We start from the raw sequence: 15,568 nt of genomic DNA, 5'->3' as shown, positions 1-15,568 counted from the left end.
TAATTAAGCATCGGTCTGACCGAGGTCCACAGATCTATATATTTCAGACAATGTCTAATGGTAATTCCTGTCTTCCATAGCAATCAGGAGGAAATGATCTGGGAATCTGCAACATTGTCTCCAAATCCAGTAATATCTCAGGGCATTAGGTCAAACTGAGGGAATAGCTGAGGAATGTGGGGGTGAGGTGCTCAGTATAAAAGGTAAGCATAAGTTAAGTACAGAGGAATGGAACGAGAATAGATTGGAAAACTTTGTAAACACTAGAAATTCCTCCTAGTCGGAGAGAGAAGCTTGAGGACCCAGTCTGATGCTGACCAAAACAACTCAGTTGGAGCTCCTCTGCTCCAGGGTGCAACTACTCCCTACCTGAAGACTGGAGTCAAGGGAGACAAATTGTGACTGGTGCCCGGTGAGGAATTGAGCATGTGGGCCAAATCCCAGAGCGACTGCAGCAGAACGAGGACAGTCTGAGTCGCGGGCCAAGTCCTGGAGCGGGGAGCAAAGCGAGCACACGCTGAGTCGCGGGCTGGTACACGAAGCGGGGAGCAGAGCGAGCACACGCTAAGTCACGGTCCGGGTCCTGGAGCGGGGAGCAGAGCGAGCACACACTGAGTCACAGGCTGGGTCCCGGAGTGGGGAGCAGAGTGAGCGCACGCTGAGTCACAGGCCGGGTCCCGGAGTGGGGAGCAGAGTGAGCACACGCTGGGTCACAGGCCAGGTCCCAGAGCGGGGAGCAGAGTGAGCGCACGCTGAGTCACAGGCCGGGTCCTGGAGCGGGGAGCAGAGTGAGCACACGCTGGGTCACAGGCCAGGTCCCAGAGCGGGGAGCAGAGTGAGTGCACGCTGAGTCGCGGGCTGGTTCACGGAACGGGGAGCAGAGCAAGTACACGCTGAGTCACGGGATGGGTCCCAGAGCGGGGAGCAGAGCGAGCACACGCTGAGCCATGGGCCGGGTCCCACAGCGGGGAGCAAAGTGAGCACACGCTGAGACACAGTGGGCGGCACGGTGGCACAGTGGTTAGCACTGCTGCCTCACAGCGCCTGAAGACCCGGGTTCAATTCCCGACTCAGGCGACTGACTGTGTGGAGTTTGCACGTTCTCCCCGTGTCTGCGTGGGTTTCCTCCGGGTGCTCCGGTTTCCTCCCACAGTCCAAAGATGTGCGGGTCAGGTGAATTGGCCATGCTAAATTGCCCGTAGTGTTAGGTAAGGGGTAATGTAGGGGTATGGGTGGGTTTCGCTTCGGCGGGTCGGTGTGGACTTGTTGGGCCGAAGGGCCTGTTTCCACACTGTAAGTCTAAGTCTAAGTCGAAGGCCGGGTCCCGGAGCGGGGAGCAGAGCGAGCACGTGTTGAGTCACGGGCCAGGTCCCGGAGCGGGGAGCAGAGTGAGCACACGCTGAGTCAAGGGCCGGGTCCCGGAGCGGGGAGCAGAGCGAGCACATGCTGAGTCACGGGCCAGGTCCCGGAGCGGGGAGCAGAGTGAGCACACGCTGAGTCACGGGCCAGGTCCTGGAGCGGGGAGCAGAGTGAGCACACGCTGAGTCAAGGGCCGGGTCCCGGAGCGGGGAGCAGAGCGAGCACATGCTGAGTCACGGGCCGGGTCCCGGAGCGGGGAGCAGAGCGAGCACGTGCTGAGTCACGGGCCAGGTCCCGGAGCGGGGAGTAGAGCGAGCACATGCTGAGTCATGGGCCGGGTCCCGGAGCGGGGAGCAGAGCGAGCACACGCTGAGTCACAGGCCAGGTCCTGGAGCGGGGAACAGATCGTGCGTGGACTGGAGCCAGAGCGTGGCAGAACGAGCAGCCTGGTCCCAGAGCGGGAGCAGAGAGAATCCTGTATGGGGCCAGCACATAGAGGCAGCATTGCCTTGTGTTCTGAAGCCGAGCAAGCAATGACTCATGTTGCAAAAAGACTAGTATTCTATAGTCACGTTTCACTATCATTCACGACTTTTATTAAATTATTCCAAAGCTTACGTGTTTTTTTTAACTGTGTAACAACACTTAAAGTATCTGTACCTAGGTGCCCTGTACCTGAGATGGCACTGATAGGCAACATTACAAACATTTCACTGCGCTCATTGAGAGCACGTGACGATAAAGGCTATTCTATTCCATTCAAACATGAGCAAGGAAACCTGCCGATTGTCATATATCTTTCCCTCTGTCTACGAATAAAACTTCCTACACATTGAAATCCACTCAGCGTGTATTCTGGCTGAAAAGCTTTGATATTAATCGCCAAATAGGTCGTAGTTTGGACCAGACTAGGCATGCGTCAGTTGATGAGCGAACCAAAGGAAAAAGTAATCGGCCTTGTCCTAACCCTCCAGTATATTGTATAGCATGACCACTGTGTCAAGTGATTGAGACTGATAATTTAGGTCAAAAGCAGAGTCTCAAAGCTGGACATCTATCAGGCACTGTGGGCCATTATAGCAGCAAAACTTACTTCACCACAATCATTCACCACATAACCTGGCATACCCTTTAATCTACCTTGACCATCAAGACAGGGAATCTACTCTGATTCAATGCAGAGCATAGAAGTATAAGCCAAGGACAGCACCAATTGTGTTTAAGAGCAGAGGTGCCAACCTGGTGAAGCTATAATACACAACTACATGCACAGGGTGCTATTAGAACATAGAACATAGAACATAGAAGGATACAGCGCAGTACAGGCCCTTCGGCCCTCGATGTTGCGCCGACCGAACCCTACCTAACCTATACTAGCCCAATAACTTCCAAATGCCTATCCAATGCCCGCTTAAATGACCATAAAGAAGGAGAGTTCACCACTGATACGGGCAGGGCATTCCATGAACTCACAACCCGCTGTGTGAAGAATCTACCCCTAACATCTGTCCTATACCTACCACCCCTTAATTTAAAGCTATGTCCCCTAGTAACACCTGACTCCATTAGCGGTAAAAGCTTCTTAGTATCTACCCTATCTAAACCCCTAATCATCTTATACACTTCTATCAGATCTCCCCTAAACCTTCTCTTCTCCAATGAGAACAGCCCCAAGTGCCTCAGCCTTTCCTCATAAGATTTTCCTACCATTCCAGGCAACATCCTGGTAAACCTCCTCTGCACTCGTTCTAAAGCTTCCACATCCTTCCTATAGTATGGCGACCAAAACTGCACACAATACTCCAGATGAGGCCTCACCAGAGTCTTATACAACTGCAACATGACCTCAGGACTCCGGAACTCAATTCCTCTGCCAATAAAGCCCAGTACACCATATGCCTTCCTCACGGCAGTATTTACCTGGGTGGCAACTTTCAGAGATCTGTGTACATGGACACCAAGATCCCTCTGCTCATCCACACTACCAAGTAGCCTACCATTAGCCCAGTAATCCATCATCTTGTTATTCCTACCAAAGTGAACGACTTCGCACTTAGCTACATTGAATTCCATTTGCCACATTTCCGCCCAGCTCTGCAACTTATCTATATCCCGCTGTAACCTACCACTTCCTTCCTCACTATCCACAACTCCACCGACTTTTGTGTCATCCGCAAACTTGCTTACCCAGCTTTCAAGTCCTTCCTCTAGATCATTTATAAAGATAACAAAAAGCAATGGTCCCAAAACAGATCCTTGTGGTACACCGCTAGTAACTGCGCTCCAAGATGAACATAATCCATCAACTACTACCCTCTGTCTCCTTCCAGCCAGCCAATTCCTAATCCAAACCTCTAATGTATCCTCAATGCCATACCTCCGAAGTTTTAGCATTAGCCTACCATGGGGAACCTTATCGAACGCCTTACTAAAATCCATATATACAACATCTACTGCTTTACCCTCATCCACTTCCTTAGTCACCTTCTCAAAGAACTCAATAAGGTTTGTGAGGCACGACCTGCCCTTCACAAAACTATGCTGGCTATCCCTGATCACGTTATTCCTACCCAGATGTTCATAAATCTTATCCCTTACCATTCTCTCTAAGACTTTGCCCACCACTGAAGTCAGACTCACTGGCCTATAGTTACTAGGGCTATCCCTACTCCCTTTCTTGAACAATGGGACCACATTCGCTATCCTCCAGTCCTCTGGTACTATTCCCGTTGACAATGACGACATAAAAATCCAGGCCAATGGCTCTGCTATCTCCTCCCTAGCTTCCCATAGGATCCTGGGGTAAATGCCATCAGGCCCAGGAGACTTATCTATATTCATCCTTTCCAATATTCCCAAAACCTCTTCCCTGCATATTTCCAGGGCATCCATTCTAATTATTTGTGATTCCATATTCACATCAGCAACAGTGTCCTGTTCCTGAGTGAATACTGATGAAAAGTACTGATTTAATGTCTCTCCAATCTCCTCCGCCTCCACACACAACTTCCCACTACTATCCTTGACTGGACCGATACCTACCCTAGTCATCCTTTTATTCTTGACATACCTATAGAAAGCCTTTGGGTTTTCCCTAATCCTACCAGCTAAAGACTTTTCATGTCCCCTTCTCGCTTCTCTTAGCTCCCTCTTTAGCTCCTTCCTGGCTACCTTATAACTCTCAATCGCCCCTACTGAACCTTCACGCCTCATCTTTACATATGCCGCCTTCTTCCCTTTCACAAGGGACTCCAATTCCTTACTAAACCACGGCTGCCTCACAAGGCCCTTTACACCATGCCTGACTGGTACATACCTATCGAGGACACGCAGTAGCTGCTCCTTGAACAATCCCCACATCTCATTAGTGTTCTTCTCTTGAAGCCTGTTTTTCCAATCCACACATCCTAAGTCATGCCTCACAGCATCATAATTTCCCTGCCCCCAGCTATAGCTCTTGCCCTGCGGCGCACGATTATCCCTCTCCATCACTAAAGTAAAAGTCACCGAGTTGTGGTCACTGTCCCCGAAGTGCTCACCTACCTCCAAGTCTAACACCTGGCCTGGTTCATTACCTAGAACCAAATCCAATATAGCCTCCCCTCTTGTTGGCCTGTCGACATATTGTGTCAGGAAACCCTCCTGCACACATTGTACAAACACCGACCCATCTAATGAACTCGAGCTATAGCTCTCCCAGTCAATATCTGGGAAGTTAAAGTCCCCCATAACAACCACCCTGCTACCTTCACTCTTTTCCTGAATCATCCTCGCAATATTATCCTCTACTTCTCTAGGACTATTAGGAGGCCTGTAGAAAACACCTAACAGGGTGACCTCACCTTTCCTATTTCTAACCTCAGCCCAAACTACCTCAGATGGCAAGTCCTCTTCCATCGTCCATTCCACTGCTGTGATACTGTCTTTGACAAGTAATGCCACGCCTCCCCCTTTTTTACCCCCATGTCTGATCCTACTAAAACATTTGAACCCTGGAACGTGCAACAGCCATTCTTGTCCCTGTTCTACCCACGTCTCTGTAATGGCCACAACATCGAAGTCCCAGGTACCAACCCATGCTGCAAGTTCTATTACTACTATGTGATCCCATAATCAGTAACTCACATCAAAACACTCCAGTCCCATACCCCTACATTTACCTCACCAGTTGTGAGGTAGCCTGCAAAGAAACAATGGAGGTGGCGACTCCGTGAATATACCAACCCTAAATACTGGCAGACCTTGCGCGTGGTTGAAGTTCACACCCCTTAGCCCACTTTGTGGCCCCATCATATGAAAGCAAGTCTTCAGCCAATTCTATTCACTTCACATGAAAGCTAATAATGGCTGAGGGCACTATATACAGAAAAGGTACAGGCCGAACAACATCCCTGTTGTAGTAATGAAGACCATAGTACCCAAGCCTCGAGCTAACCTGTTCCTGAACTGCTGTATCACTGCCATCCACTCAATAAAAGTGTGAGGTTTCCCAAGCAATCCTGTCCATGAAAAACAAAACAAATTTAATCTGGCCACTTACTGCCCTGTCAGTCTACTCTTGCTCATTGGCAAACTGATGTAAGGTTTTATTGATAGTGCGATGAAGTGGCATTTACTCATCAATGCTTGGTTTGGGCTCTGTCAAGGCAATTGAGCTCCTGACCAGAATACAGTCTTTGTCTGAATATGGTCAATAGAGCTGAAATTCCCAGAGCAGAGGTGAATGAATCTGCCCTTAACACCAAGGCAGCATTTGATCAAGTTCAGCACCAAGGAATCCAATTAAAACTTAAGTCAATCGGAATGAGGAGGAGAACTCTCCACTGGTTAGAGTCATACTTGGCACAAAAGAAAATGGTTGTGCTTGTTGACGGGCAATCATCACAGGTCCAGGATGCCTCTGCAGGAGCTCTCCAGGATAGTGGCCTTGGTCTAACCATCTTTAGATTAGATTAGATTAGATTAGATTAGATTAGATTACAGTGTGGAAACAGGCCCTTCGGCCCAACAAGTCCTCACCGACCCACCGAAGCGCAACTCACCCATACCCCTACATTTACCTCTTACCTAACAATATGGGCAATTTAGCATGGCCAATTCACCTGACCCGCACATCTTTGGACTGTGGGAGGAAACCGGAGCACCCGGAGGAAACCCACGCAGACACGGGGAGAACGTGCAAACTCCACACAGTCAGTTGCACACAGTAGTTGTTTCATCAATTGCCTTTCTTTCAATATAAGATCAGAAGTGGGTACTTGCTGATGGGTAGAGTCATAGAGTCAAAGAGATGTACAGCACAGAAACAGACCCTTCAGTCCAACCCGTCCATGCCGACCAGATATCCCAACCCAATCTAGTCCCACCTGCCAGCACCCGGCCCATATCCCTCCAAACCCTTCCTACTCATACACCCATCCAGATGCCTTTTAAATGTTGTAATTGTACCAGCCTCCACCACATCCTCTGGCAGCTCATTCCATACACGTACCACCCTCTGCATGAAAAAGTTGCCCCTTAGGTCTCTTTTATATCTTTCCCCTCTCATCCTAAACCTATGCCCTCTAGTTCTGGACTCCCCGACCCCAGGGAAAAGACTTTGTCTATTTATCCTATCCATGCCTCTCATAATTTTTTAAACCTCTATAAGGTCACCCCTCAGCCTCTGATGCTCCAGGGAAAACAGCCCCAGCCTGTTCAGCCTCTCCCTGTAGCTCAGATCCTCCAACCCTGGCAACATCTTTGTAAATATTTTCTGAACCCTTTCAAGTTTCACAACATTTTTCCCATAGGAAGGAGACCAGAATTGCACACAATATTCCAACAGTGACATAACCAATGTCCTGTACAGTCGCAACATGACCTCCCAACTCCTGTAGGCGGCACGGTGGCACAGTGGTTAGCACTGCTGCCTCACAGCGCCAGGGACCTGGGTTCAATTCCCGCCTCAGGCGACTGACTGTGTGGAGTTTGCACGTTCTCCCCGTGTCTGCGTGGGTTTCCTCCGGGTGCTCCGGTTTCCTCCCACAGTCCAAAGATGTGCGGGTCAGGTGAATTGGCCATGCTAAATTGCCCGTAGTGTTAGGTAAGGGGTATATGTAGGGGTATGGGTGGGTTGCGCTTCGGCGGGTCGGTGTGGACTTGTTGGGCCGAAGGGCCTGTTTCCACACTGTAAGTAATCTAATCTAATGTAATCTAATACTCTGACCAATAAAGGAAGGCATACCAAACGCCTTCCTCACTGTCCTATTTACCTGAAACTCCACTTTCAAGGACCTATGAACCTGCACTCCAAGGTCTCTTTGTTCAGCAACACTCCCTAGGACCTTACCATTAAGTGTAGAAGTCCTGCTAAGATTTGCTTTCCCAAAATGCAGCACCTCGCATTTATCTGAATTAAACTCCATCTGCCAATTCTCAGCCCATTGGCCCATCTGGTACAGGTCCTGTTGTAGTCTGAGGTAACCCTCTTCGCTGTCCACTACACCTCCAATTTTGGTGTCATCTGCAAACTTACTAACTGTACCTCATATGCTCGCATCCAAATCATTTATGTAAATGACAAAAAGTAGAGCGCCCAACACCTATCCTTGTGGTACTCCACTACATAGTGTTCAGTTCCATTTGCAACTTTGCAGACACTTAAGCACTGTATAACTGAAAAGAAAATTGATATAAAATTCAGGCTTGGACTACTACATGGAAAGTAGCATTCATAACCAGAAATTATTGCAGGCATTGCATAACCAGAAATGTAATTAGACCAGCCACATGAACACTGTGGATGACAGGAGGTCAGAAGTGGTCTACTCTACAGGGACTAATTCATCTCCTGATTTCCCACAGTGTTTCTGCCATAAGCAAGGCATTAAGTATCAGGAAGGAGGAAAGTTACATGGAAACTTTGTTCCAGGAGTCAATTATACTTCTTAGGCTAGATACTTCAGACTTGACCTGCAGTCAAGCAGATTGGATTGAACTTTACTAGAAATCAACTAAGTGTCACTTTTGGCAAGTTTCACTGGAAAGTTTCTTCCTACAAGAAGTATTGAGTCTCCTCATCCTATCTTGTTAAACTTACCTCATTGGCTATGCACCATGGGTCTATGGGGATATGTTCATTATATTCTTCCACTTGCACTAAGTGCTGACACCGTATTTAAAATGCAGTTGTGCACTCAGCCAAGTGCTCACAGTCTGGAGCTGCTCGTCATGATTCCTGGCATTTGCTCCAGACAGTACAGACAAAGGGAAGTTAGCACTCTGCTTTGCAGATAAGGACCTGGTTGACAGGAGGTGCAAAGGAAGGCAGCTCTTCTCCTCCAGGACTGGCAGAGGAATCCATGGCACCCTACCAGTGGGTCAATGCATTGTTGACAGTCAGGAGAAACAGTCAACCATACTGCAAGCACATCAATGACATTTTCCCGTTTGTGAAGATAAGTATCAATGCCCCCTGCTACCTCATACCCCCCCGCCTCTCTGATTCTGCAGACACCTCCCATCAAGGCTCAAGATCTATCACTCTCACGACAGCTTGCAGAACCTTCCCTACTCAATCCCCTCTTTTGTCTTATTGCAGGACATAATGGCCCAGCCTGGGATTGAGAGAGCTGGAACAGATGGTCAAGTGCTTGACATTCAGCTCCTTCTCCCCTATGAGATAAGGATGCTGGTGCTGGCCATTGAAGATGTGACCATTCATGTGCTCATGCCAAAGGTCCATATTGTGCCAACCAAGTAAGAAGCACCATCCATTTCCATGCTGCTGCCCCATTACCACCACCATAAAGGTACTCTTAAAATGCTCCATCTCCTACCCCTTTTCCTAACTAGTTGGGAAATGGAACATTTTGCTCTCGACACCAAGAAGCTCATCGCTGCCCGCATCACACAATTTTCTTGCCAATGTCCATTTGTTCAGTGTCTTTGAAGATTCTACACATTGTGACTGCAGGTAAGGCAAGTATGGAAATCTACAGAAGAGCAATGTGGAAACCTCAGCCCTACTATTGTCCAACGGTCTCAATATTCTTGCAGCTTCTGTGGAGAAAAACCAGGATTGCAAAGAGGATGATAAACCTATTTGCTTCACATATTATTCCTTTCTGTAGCTGTTGTACACTGATTTAGGTGATGCATGCAGCATAGACTTACGTTTGCTCATTATCATTATAGAGGGAATTTAGAAACTTTTGTACACGACAATGAAAAGTACTGCTACTACTGTTCCGTGCTAACTAATCTCCCACTGAAAAGATAATCATTAATCCATTCACTAAATCTCATTCAGCCTCTACATCACTTGCTTAAACAACTGTGTAAGTGATTTCAAATTGCCTTGAAAACTGTTTTAACAAATACAATGATGGTTTGAAAAACAAGAAATACAGTGCTTAGCACTGCTGCCTCACAGCACCAGGGACCTGCGTTCGATTCCAGCCTCAGGCAACTGTCTATGTGGAATTTGCACATCCTCCCAATGTCTATGAGAATTTTCTCTGGGTGCTCTGGTTTCCTCCCACAGTCCAAAGATCTTTGCACAGAGGGAGGTAGGGGCGTGGAATGCACTACCGGCTAACGGAGTCAGCTCAGCCACATTAGGGAGATTTAAACAACCCTTCGGTAAGTACATGGATGATGATGGGATACTGTAGGGGGACGAGCTGAGAATGGTTCAAGGGTCGGCGCAATATCGAGGGCCAAAGGGCCTGTTCTCTGCTGTATTGTTCTATGTTCTATATGCAGGTTAGATGGATTGGCTATGGGAATTGCAATGGTACAGGGATTGTCGGGGTTTGGGGGGGGAAGAGGTGGGGTGCGATGTTCTTTGAAGAATTGGTATGGACTTGATAGGACAAATGGCCTGCTTACACACTGTAGGGATCCTAATGATCCCATGAAAGCTATGTGGGACAAGGCAAACAATGAATTTCACTCTACAATGTCAACAAAAATAAAGCACAAAGGCACACTAGTTTATGACAGGTGAGCATGAACTAATGTGGCAACATATCAAATAGCCTTATCAGCAGTAATATCTTATGTGAAATCCAATGAATAATATCATTCACACTCTCAACACATTCCCTATATTGGAAAATGGATACATTGCTCAAGACTGGCAGCATATATGACCAAAACCAAATATTTATTTAAAGGCCATAAACATAAAAGGATAATTGGGGCCACTAGAGAACACAATTTCTTTATGATGATAGTTTTAAAAATATATTCACATTGGTGATAAAACAAAGACCTGTAGATACTGGAGGTACGAAGCAAATAAAACCAGAAATTCTGGTCATGAAAGGTGGCTCCAATGTTGATCATTTACTTCATCAAGATGATCATCTTGAACGACAATGACAACATTGTTAGCCTTGGCACTAACATAGGGGATCTCTACACCTTGAAGATTAATTGATTAAACTCATGAACATAATGTAGAAGTTGTCTGACCATCACTAATCACAATGGGGTACGAAAAGTACGAAAAGAGGTTTTGCTTTTGTAATCCTTTTAATCATGTAGGGATTAAATGTGGACAGTCTCAGCTTCATGTATACATAAGATGGTAACTATAAACAAATGTCAAAGACTGATCCCCACCTGTAGCTGGAAATTGGTGTATAGCATTTCCATACTTCCCAAGTGCTCTCTCCACCCTGACTGGGTTTTTGAATTATGGCCATCCACGCAGTTAAAATTCCCCTTCAGCTTTCAATCCGGTCTAACGTGTCTGCAAATGGGCCCGGATGGGGTAAGTGAATGAGAAAAAAATTGGCAGATACAGTGTGTGGGAAATGTGGGATTATCCACATTTGGCAGGAAAAATAGAAAAGCAGAGCATTTAAATGGGGAGAGTGACTGCAGTTTGCCATGGCAGAAAAGGTCTGCAAGGTGGATGGAATGTGTACATTGGGAATCTGATTTCAACTGTTCAGAACATTAGTGACACCATACCTAGAGACTCTGTCTGGTTTGGTCACCTACTTAAGGAAAGACAGACATCCACTGGGAGCAGCTCAGAGAAACTTCACTCAGATGATTCCTGTGTTGAGAAGTTTGACTTCTGGAGGAATGATTAAGCAGGTTAGGCCTCTAAAAGGGTTTAAAAGGCGATAATATTAAAATATAAAAGAATCTGAAAGGAGCTTGACAGGGTAGTTTCTGGGAATCTTGATCTAAGGGACACAGTTTAAAGTTAAAGGGATCTATCATATACAAGAAAGCCTGTTGTAAGGTGAATTCTCAACACACCTCATCATGGTATAAGATCCATCTAACAGATTTGCTGCACAATCGTCTTTTCAGATTGGTATATATAGGGCCTTGCTGTTGGGTGGGAGAGGAAAATGATTTGGAAGTTTAATGAGAGCAGGTTCTTGTTTTAAACAAGACATACTTTATTGCATGATAGCCAATCACTATTCAAGCCACATGGAGTACCAGTGTAGTGACATTCCTACCCACCTATGCCACTACCCACCACTTTGGAGCAAATGATTACTCAAAAGGGCAAGAAGCTAGTAAATTAGACCAGTATAAGGCATTAACACTTTGCTCCATTACCCTTACGGTCTGAAACAACTCATTCAAGAATTCAGAACATCTCTCAGTCACCTCAATAATGTTTGCCTTTGGTTCATTACACAGGGTGAATTGTTAAATAAAAGAACAAATCACCACAGATCTATCAGAGCATAGACTACATTCTCATTAGAAAACAACAACTGTTGATGGTTTAATCTGAGGGTCACCACACTGCAGGAAAAGGGAGCGGTTGAGAAGGAGAGTCCTTTATGGTAACCTCAGATGGTACAGGAATTGAACTTGTGCTGTTGACGTCGCTTGGCATTAGTAGTCAGCCATCTAGCCAACACTTGTCAAATAAAAGACAAAGGAAAGACAAATCTAGAGCATTCCACTGCATTCTCCTATTCACTGATGACATTTTCCTTTAAGCAAACACTAAATGAACAGAGATGAGTAGGGGCAAGATTAAAAATTTATTTCAATGAATGTATCCAATTAACAGCCATGTACTCCATTGCACACTGGGGTATCTCACTAAGATAAAAATAGGGTTTGTTTTATCTTAAATTGATAGAGTGTTAAATATTTAAGAGAAACCCACATTAAACAAAGCACCAGCTCTAGGGTGTCTGAAGTTTCCTTTGCTCAAGTAAAGATGGGTTGTATAAGAACAGTGAATATGCTCACTCACAATACAATTAGCCCACTCAATTCTATGTGGACGACCTTTCTTTTCTGTGCATGGTAACTTTTTAGATGTATGGGGCTTCTAGTGAAGGTTAGTTGAAAAACTGTGTAACCGCCTGAAAAGAGACAGTAGTGGTATTTTGTAAATAGCAGCGACTGGAGTAGGATTCCTCTATTGACATACAGGGGAGTGTGTGTATAGGACTTTATCTCTACTTTGCTTCCTCAAACTGCAGGATCCATCTCTTCTTAAACCAATATCAAACTTTAACAATTTATCGTGGGATTTAGGCATTCATTGTCCATCACACATTATCCTTGAGAAAGTGATAATGAGCTGCCTTTTTGAACCACGAGAGTCCATGTGGTGTTGGTACACCTGCACTGGGAGGGAGGGAGTTCCCAGGACATTGACCCGACAGCAATAAAGGAATGGTAATTCCAAGTCAAGACTGTGTGGTGAAGAGAATGACCATCAAATGAATTATTCTGTACTGAATAGTATCAAGCTCTTAAGCATTGCTGGAGCAGAACTCATTCTGGTAAGCAGAGGATATTCTATTGTTTTCTGGATTGTGCCTTACGTGTGATGGAAAGGCTTTGAGAAATCAGAAGGTGAGCTCCTATAGAATTCCCAGCCCCTGTTCTGTTGTTGAGGCTAATTTATTTTTCTGGGATAATCCTGTGAAGTTTCTGGTCAATAGTAATCTCCTGAATGGTAACGGTTTTTATTCAACAACTGCAATACCATTAGATGGAAATGGTTGATTCATTCTTGTTGGAAGTGGTCATTGTCCAGATTTATGTGACACAAATGTTACGTGCCACTTATGATCCTAAATGTACTTTGCCCCCAGGTTCTGCTACATGCGCATATGTGCTGCTTCATTATCTGAGGAGTTGGGAATGACACAGGCTATTGTTCAATCACTGAAATCCCTCCCAGTAACCCTGGGATGAAAGGAGGATCATTGAAGAAGCTGCTGAAAATGATTGGGCCTGGGACACTGCCCTGAAGAACTCCTGCAGCAATATATTGGGGTTGAGATGATTGCCTTCAAAAAAAAACAAACTTCAACTAATCTTTCTTTATGCTAGTTTTTTTCTTCAACCAATGGAGAATATTCACCTAACTTCCAATTAGATCAAGTTTACTGGCACAGTCAAATACTGTCTCAAAGTCAAGGGCAGTTGTATTTGCCTCACCTTTTGAGTTCAGCTCTCTTGTCTATGTTTTGACAAAATCAGTAATGAGATCTGGAGTCAAATGGCCCTGGTGGAACCCAAGATGAGCATCAGTGAGCAGATTTCAGTGAAGTGCCAATTGATAATATTGCTGACAACACTTCCCATTGCTTTGCTGATGATTGCGAGTAAACTGATGGGGTGGTAATTGGTCAGATTGGATCAGTCCTGCTTTTTCTGGACAACACCTGCTTGGAATTTTTTTAACATTGTGGAATAGATAGTAGTATTGTAGCTCAATTGGAACAGTTTGCCTAGGGATGGGCTAGTTCTGATGCATAAATAAGTTTTCAGAATGATAGCTGTCATGTTTTCAAGGTTCACGACCTTTCCTCTATCCATCTCTTGATAGTAAGGACTAAATCAATTTGACTGAAGACTGGCTTTACTTGTAGCCATTCTCTCAACAATTCACCTTTGTTTTTCTCTCTTAGGATAGCACTTACTGTCAGCACTTTCTTGCTTGTTTTGGAGTAGCATTTGTGTGGTAGTCCCTCAGAACAAGGACGATGCTTGCTCATAGCAGGAACTCACAGCTCTAGTGTGTTAATGTGGAGAGGCAGTTGAAAGTGTTTACATCTATCTCTGACTCCTCCTTTCCTCAACATGTTTCTTTTACTGGCCACTAATACCCAATACAAACCCACCAATTCTGTCAGTTACCTTGCTTATACAACCTCCCACCTTGCTTTGAAGACTCCATTTCATTCTCGCAGTTTCTCAGTCTCCATTACACATGTTCTGATCATGCCACCTCTCCAAGGGGGCCTCAGAAATACACATCATTTTCCTCAACTGAGGATTCCCACCACTGTGGTTGAGAGGGCCCTTAGCCATGTCCAATCCATTTCCCACACTTCTGTCCTCACTCGTTCTCTTCCCTCCCACTACAATGATTGGCTCCCTTCTGGTCTACATTTATTACCCAACAGCCATCTCATCCAAACAATCATTAGCTGCCATTTTCATCACCTCTGACAGGATGCCACCACCCTAGTTGTATATTCACCCTCCCTTGTCAGCATTCTGTGAAGGAATATTCCCTCCAGACACCTCCCAAACACCGCCATTGCACCTTCTCTTCCAAATGCAGAAAATGGAATACTTGACAATCCATCTCCTCGTTCCTCACTATCCAAATTGTCCAAGATGGCGGCAGAATAGGATGCTCCAGTTGGAGCTCCTCTGCTCACCAGTTCCTTTTCTTTTCTTTTTATCTCCTCTCTATTATTTTTTTCTTCTGCCCCTAGTTTTTGAGTGCCTGGCCCTACCTTGAGAGTGGAGTTGAGGGAGTTGGGTTGTGGCTGGAGTCCGGGTGAGAGCAGAGCGAGTAGGCCGAGTCCCATGGCGGCGGAGCAAGCATGGGCTGATTCCCAGATCGGTGGAGCAGGACAGACCCAGAGCCAGAGTGGTGGCTTAGCAAGTTCTGGATGGATTTCGGTATATGGAGGCATCGTGACCTTGTGTTCCGGGGTTGGCAGGCACAGACTCATGTTGGAGAGGGACTGGAACTCAAGTATTTATAGTTTTTCCATTTTCATTCTGGACTTTTCAAACTCTGTTCCCATGCTAACCTTTTTTTTTACGCTGCAACAACATTTAAAGTATCTATACCTAGTTAGTCTGTACCTAAGATGGCACCGAGAGGCAACATTACAAACTTTTCACTGCATTCATTTGAGTGCACATGATAATAAAGGCTATTTTATTCTATTCGATTTATCCAACTCCCAGACAA

The 15,568-nt window shown here is 45.7% G+C and overlaps 1 protein-coding gene across 1 annotated transcript in view; it reads right to left on the bottom strand.

Moving 5' to 3' along the window:
• kcnh3 (potassium voltage-gated channel, subfamily H (eag-related), member 3) overlaps window positions 1–15,568 on the bottom strand; it is a 703,578-nt gene that overhangs the window by 500,145 nt on the left and 187,865 nt on the right. The window lies entirely within an intron of this gene.

This window comes from Hemiscyllium ocellatum, chromosome 7 (genome assembly GCF_020745735.1).
Source record: "Hemiscyllium ocellatum isolate sHemOce1 chromosome 7, sHemOce1.pat.X.cur, whole genome shotgun sequence".
NCBI lineage: Eukaryota > Metazoa > Chordata > Chondrichthyes > Orectolobiformes > Hemiscylliidae > Hemiscyllium > Hemiscyllium ocellatum.
The sequence above is the reverse complement of the archived record's forward strand: the minus strand, read 5'-3'. Positions and strand labels throughout refer to the sequence as shown.